The 7,500-nt window shown below is 37.7% G+C and overlaps 1 pseudogene; it reads right to left on the bottom strand.

Annotated features, from left to right (window-relative positions):
* Positions 1 to 5,958, bottom strand: part of LOC135226836 (G-protein coupled receptor dmsr-1-like) — an 11,573-nt pseudogene extending 5,615 nt beyond the window's left edge.
* Between the last annotated feature and the right edge of the window lie 1,542 nt (positions 5,959 to 7,500).

The following is a 7,500-nucleotide window of genomic DNA, read 5'->3' as shown; positions in this document are numbered from 1 at the left end:
TTTATAACTCTCCCCTCCAACATCACTTAAGGATTGAATAACGTCACATCTTGTATCTGGGGAAAATGAGTAAAAACAATTTTAATGACGGAAATTTTTCATCTCTTAGGGTTTTGTTCCTCCCGGGTAAAATTCTGCGTCAGACAATGTTGGGCGAATTTGATATTCCCTCGAGACGCTTCATCATCAGAGGCTCTCTCTCTCTCTCTCTCTCTCTCTCTCTCTCTCTCTAAAATGAGGGATGGCTACTCTCTCTCTCAAATGAGGGATGGCTACTCTCTCTCTCTCTCTCTCTCTCTCTCTCTCTCTCTCTTTACCACTCGAATGATAGTGATAGCTTCTCTCTTATGTCAACCATTTCTCTCTCTCTCTCTCTCTCTCTCTCTCGAATGATAGTGAATAGCTTCTCTCTTATGTCAACCATCTCTCTCTCTCTCCTCTTTCTCTCTCTCTCTCTCTCTCTCTCTCCCACTCGAATGATAGTTGGATAGCTTCTCTCTTATGTCAACCATTTCTCTCTCTCTCTCTCTCTCTCTCTCTCTCTCTCAATTTTGCACCTCAAATGAGTGATAGCTACTCTCTCTCTCTCTTACGTCAACCCCTTCTTCTCTCTCGCTCTTATTTCAACCACCCTCTCTCTCTCTCTCTCTCTCTCTCTCTCTCTCTCTCTCTCTCTCTCTCTCTCTCTCTCTCTCTCCACTGAAATCAGTTATAGCCACTGTCCCACACTCTCACTTTTTTTTATGGCTACCATCTCTCTCTCTCTCTCTCTCTCTCTCTCTCTCTCTCTCTCTCTCTCTTTGTCGTACCGGACGAGGAAAAATGCCTCATTATTTTTGTTAATTACAAAATGAAAAGCATCGTTTATTATGCTAATGACAATATTGCTCTCCCCCGGCATCTTGAATATTCTCGAAGACGAGGGAGACCGTTTTAAGTGTCTACACATTCAAACTTCGTATTAAATTCCGTAGGGGAATGTCGACCGTAAAGTCCCTATTGTTCTTCATTAGTGGAATAAGCTTCTCGCGGTGTGGTCGGTATGTTATTGGCCTGCCACCTCGGTGGCCGCGAGTTCGATTCTCGTGCTTTCTACTGAGGGGCTAGAGATGTGTATTTGTCTAGGTGATATAGAAGTTCGAACGTGGTTCGGAAGTCACGTATAAAGCCGTTGCTGAATAACCATACTGGTTCCATGCTACGTAAAAACATCATACAAACAAACAATGAGTGGAATGAGTCGGTGAAATGTTGGTGTGACTCCTTGTGTGAGATATTTATTCTCATTTTATTTATTAACTTACTGACTTACTTTATCTTCCCGCCACTGACCAGTGGCATAAATATCAATGTTTTAGTAAGTTATTAAGATACAGAAGTTATTAAGATACAGGCCCTGAAACCAACTCTGTATATAAACCGTAAATATTCTAAATCATAAGTATCATAAACCACCAACGAAAATCAAAATAAATACGCTATACTTTATTAGAAGTAATTGTTCTGTACTGTTTAACAAGCACATTATTTGTTTTTTTACATTTTCATTCTAATAAATAAATCATGAATAACGTATCCTAAGATTCCTGTATCTTTAACTCAAACCGAAACACCTCTTTTCAGACCTTCTTGGGCTCTTTCATATAGACCTTTCCTACCTCCCCAACAAGAACAAAAACAACAACAACAAAGTAGTTTGTAAGGCTTACTCCCCGAGTAAGGAAAAAATCCTTACATTTTTTGCTTACTTGGGGAGTAAGCCTACAAAGTACTTTGTTGTTGTTCTTGTTCTTGTTCGGGGGTAGGAAAGGTCTATGGAGAGCCTTAAAAAGGTCTGAAAAAACGTGTTTCACTTTTAGTTAAAGATACAGGAATTTTTGGATAGGATATTTACGATTGATTTATTACAGTGAAAATGTAAAAAAAATAAATAATGTGTATGTTAAACAGTACAGAACAATTATTCCTAATAGAATATAGCGTATTTATTTTAATTTTCGATATTGAAACAACGTTTCATTTCACCGTTGATTTCAGCAGATTCAGCACGCCCAGCCCGAGTGAGCTGGAGGTCGGATCGCGCCTTGTAATTTATGACTAAACACATTTAATCCTCAGTGGGTTACGTGCTTGCCTACCGATTTGGTAGTCTCGAGTTCGATTCCCCGCTCTGCCAACGTGGGATCAGAGGAATTTGTTTCTGGTGATTAGAAATTTTCATTTCTTGATATGATGTGGTTCGAATCCCACAATAAGCCGTAGGTCCTGTTGCTAGGAGAGCTGTTAATCAGCTCTCAGTGGTAAAGTTGAACTATGATACACTCAACTTATTCTTCGTGAAAGTAATTTTTTGTATCATTATTCATTTTCCAGTCCCCAACAATTAGATACACTTAACTTTAAAGCCTTAGTAAGTCATAAATATGCGAACAACATACTTCATCTTACGGAATACACGTAGCTCTTACAACATCAACCACACTAACCCTCGTCTCTGGGACACCAGGGTAATTCGTGGGTCTGTGTTTTAGTGAGCTTGGAGGGACCATCAAGAGGTGATTGTTGGCAGCCTCTTAATTATCTTTCCTCTGTTGTAACTTGCGGTTGGAAGCTGGAAGCTGGAAGCTGGAAGCTTAATACTTTCATCTCTCTCTCTCTCTCTCTCTCTCTCTCTCACTCTCTCTGATGCACATACATAGTATATATGTGTACATATAGGTTATATATATATATATATATATATATATAATATATATATATATATATATATATATATATATATATATATATATAATTCTTATATACAGGGTGTCCATAAAGTTCCAGTACCATTACAAGTGTTTATTGCTCAGAATGGAACTGGGATTTTATGGATACTCTGTATATATATATATATATATATATATATATATATATATATATATATATATATATATATATATATATATATATATACATATATATATATATATATATATATATATATATATATATATTACACAGGGTGTCAATAAAGTCCCAGTACCATTCTGAGCAATAAATACTTGTAATGGTACTGGGACTTTATAGAAACCCTGTATATATGAATTTTATCACATCACCGTGATTCATATGCATGCATTAAGCTACAAATGTCCCTTAATATCCAATTCATTCTACCTTTGAATTATATAATTTCATATATGTTAACTGAAGGGGAATCTCGTGGATTCGAACCAGCGCACAGAGGAGAAATCAGGACTTCAGTGAAGTTACCGACTCGGCCAGCATCACTGAAGTCCTGATATCTCCTCTGTGTGCTGGTTCGAATCCACAAGAGGACGAAGTTATTATCAACTAAGAAAATTACCCTTCGGTTACATATACGAAAATATATTAATTCCAAGTTGGAGCAAATTGGACATCAAAGGACATTTGTAGCTTAAGAGTATAGTATATCTTAGTTTTCCCAGACCACTGAGCTGATTAACAGCTCTCCTAGTGCTGGCCCGAAGGATTAGATGTATATACGTAGCTGGGAGCTAATTGGTCACTTAGCAACGGGAACTACAGCTTATTGTGGCGATCCGAACCACATTATATCGATAAATTAATTACTATCACCAGAAATAAATCCCCCTGATTCTGCGTTAGCCGAGCCGAGAATCGAACTTCGGACCACAGGATTGGTAGCCGCGCAAAAACCAATGAGAAACTGTAGTTCAATAATATATATATATATATATATATATATATATATATATATATATATATATATATATATACACATTAATACATACATACATACATACATACATACACATCACAGATCCACCACAAAAGACCACACACCAGGCCATTATAATATAATAATATAACGCACATATTGAGACGCTCCTCCCCCCCCCCCCCCCCCCCCCGCCCAATTAGGCCTACGTGGCCTTTTCCACGCCGCCGGTGCTGTGGTGGACAATCCCAAAGCGGCCACAGAGCCAGAGAGAGAGAGAGAGAGAAGTCGACATCAAAGAAGGTATATTAATGACGAAGATGGAGGTGCGTGGCTTATCGCTCGCACGAGTCGCCGAGTGTATGGCGACAGAACGATAAGGCGAGATGGAAACTTTTTTTTTTTTTACCAAGGACGCACAGAGAGAGAGAGAGAGAGAGAAAGAGAGAGAGGAGAGAGAGAGAGAGAGAGAGAGAGAGAGAGAGAGGCAGGCTTAAGTGGGGGTCCCATTCACGATTTCGACAACCAGCATTTATTACCTTTGAATATACTTGTCTAGATTACTCATCCGTGTATTATGGCAACCTCACACAAACCTGTTGCATTGAGTATATCATTGTTGTTTAAACAGAATATATTTAATAGAGATGTGTGTGTATATATACAACGTTAAAGAGAGAGAGAGAGAGAGAGAGAGAGAAGAGAGAGAGAGAGAGAGAGAGAGAGAGAGAGAATAGGCCAATTCATTTTCGCGTCTCGTCTAGAACAGGATAAAACATCTATACAAGAAACATGTTTCAAAGTCTCTAATCAAGAGGAAAACAACCGAGACGAAACAACAAAGAGGAAGCAGATAAGAGGAAAATGTTTCTAGAAGCACTCCTCTTGATGGCTACAGAGAAGAGAGCGAGAGAGAGAGAGAGAGAGAGAGAGAGAGAATGAATAGCTTACCCCCCATGCTACACTTTTCTCTAACAAGACCAATCCGGCAATCAGTAAATGTAATTTGAAAATAAGTGTCCAGCCTGAACATCTCTACTTATCTCAATAAGGCTTCCTTTGGGGCCAAATATATGGATAGGTTCCTTCTTCAATAAAATTAAAAGTAAATACTGCGTGTTATTGTCTGATTGTATTTAAGTAGGAGACGAATGGAAGTGTTTTATGAGGTTCAAATGTTACTTTATTCAATTGTATATCATCTGGAAAGCAAATTTACTAATTGGTAAACAGCGGCAGTTTTGATCATTGTTGAGCATATCTTTAGTTTTTGAGGGTATAATAACACTGTGAAATGAGTGACTCGTATACATCCTGATTGGCTGTTGATAAGCTAATCACAGGGCTGAAACTCAGTCTCCCTCGAGAGTTCACATAGGCAGGATGTGTGTTCCACTCTCCTGAGTGATGGTGAAAGACATATCCCTCAGGAGAGGTGGAGCATTCATCCTACCTCTGTGAACTCGAGAGGGATTGAGAGTTTTCAGCCCTGTGATTGGCTTATCAACAGCCAATCAGGAGCGTCGTAAGGGACTGGCCTAGACATCACATGCACGGTTGATGTGAATCTACTATAGCCCCTGTGGAGTCCAGTGCGTTTGGCCGCGTTTAGTACTATCCCCTGGGCGGTCAAGTGTCCCTAGCGTATTATATCCCCCAGGGGCTAGTATTAAACACAGCGAGACCATTTGACCCCTCCAGGGCTAGCACTAAATCCCTAGATGGATTTCACATATTCTCTGTAACATGCTATATTACGAAATACTACAGACAGCTTCTCACGTAAACATATATATATATATATATATATATTATATATATATATATATATATATATATATATATATATATATACATACATAAATACACACACAATCTGTAAACTTATTACTCACAATAGGAGAGCTGGTTTCGTTGCTGTTACTGTACACCACCGTTGCATTGTCCTCCTCCACGTAATCCAAGCCGACGTCAGTGCCATCTATCGGCTGGAAGGTGACATTAACGAAAGCCGACGCCGTGGCAGAGAAGCCCATCCCCACCCATTGGGGAAGGACTGTCGTTTCCAGAAGTTCCATGATGTTTTTTTTTTCTTGATTTCTGTAGCACTTGTGAGTCAGTTTTCCATTGACATTGTATTTCCGAGTCTCAGAATGTTTCCAGAATTCCCATGATTTTTTTCGCTGGATTTTCTGGACTTCTGTAGCACTGGAGTCAGGTTTCCCTTATTGTATTTCTGAGTTTCAGAAAGTTTCCAGGAAAGTTTCCAGGCTTCTGTAGCACTGGACTCAGTTTTCCCTTATTGTTTTCTTAAGTTTCAGAAAGTTTCCAGAATTCCATGATTTTTTCTCCTGGAATTTCTGGAGTTATGTGGCACTGGAGTCACCTTTCCATTATCACTGTATTTCTGAGTCTCGGAATGTTTTCAGAATTTCTGGATCACTCAATTTGGAAGTGTATTCCTGAACTTCAGAAAGCGTTCACCGGGAGAAGGGTCCTTTTATTCTATTTACAACGATGGATATCATACTTTTTTTTTCTACAGAATAATTTATAAAAAATAATCATCAGCTAATCTTAAACATAGTTCAAACTATAATATGAATAAGGAAAAAATGAATGAATTTCATAGCATACACCTCAGAAAGTTTGGTGAATGTATCTTTGACGCAGGGGAGGTTTTTCTTATACTGCTCGAATTATTATTGGTCGAAACTTCATATTTACTTATTGAGCTCATGATATATTGCGCGTCAGGCTGTATTACCATAAAATGCAAATACATCTCAATAAAAAGATTTCATTCGTATAAAACTAAATTTCCTCTCTTCATTGTAACTTAGTTGTTTACTTCACCGAATTTTCGTAAAGAAGTTTTGTTCGTCATTCCAACACGATCTGAGATTTGGTTTTCCAGAGACTGAGAATCAGAGTCGGGAGGAGTTTTCACAAAAGCTGCCATTTTCGGGTGTCCTTTTTGCAGTTCTGGAAAGAAAAAAAATGTGAAATTAGTTTTCTTATTGAAAGGATTTTGTAGATTTTCGTAAAAGCATTTGAATTACATGAAGCTGTGTTGTAAATAAGGCAAAATTCACCAAGGACTACTGATCAATGCGAGGCCTTTCGATTCTCCGTCCTTTCCTAAGCAGTCCAGGACGAGTAGTCGAAAGGCCTCGAAGCGGTTACTACATTGTTTTGCTTTCCTTCGTGTTTTTTTCGCCTTTATTTATATAGTCATAACGTTCTAAATTTTCGTGATTCAGTTTATATATATATATATATATATATATATATATATATATATATATATATGATATATATTTTTTGCATGTATATTTTACGTGCATATGTATGATGGTGTTTGTGCACATGTGTGTTTATTAAAATAAACATTGTTCATCTGGAGGAGAGAGATGCCGATAATTATAGATGCATAGACAAAATACATTTCTTAAGATATGCAAATCAGGACACCATTACTCCCCAAAAAATATATATATCTATATATATATATATATATATATATATATATATATATATATATATATGAATAATTATCACATCGAACCGTGATCTATTTATATATATCAATTCAAGCTACAAATGTCCTTTAATATCTAAATTCACTTACCTCCCAATGATATATTTTCATATATGTAACCGAAGGGGAATTTTTAATTGATAATAATTTCGTCACCCCATGGGATCGAACCACCGTCCAAGTGGACGGGGACGAAATCAGGACAGTCAGTGACGCTATCCAATCAGCCAACAGAGACGCTGTTGGCTGATTG

Source organism: Macrobrachium nipponense, chromosome 15 (genome assembly GCF_015104395.2).
Source record: "Macrobrachium nipponense isolate FS-2020 chromosome 15, ASM1510439v2, whole genome shotgun sequence".
Classification (NCBI taxonomy): domain Eukaryota; kingdom Metazoa; phylum Arthropoda; class Malacostraca; order Decapoda; family Palaemonidae; genus Macrobrachium; species Macrobrachium nipponense.
Note: the sequence above shows the minus strand (reverse complement) of the source record. Positions and strands in the feature narration are given on the sequence as shown.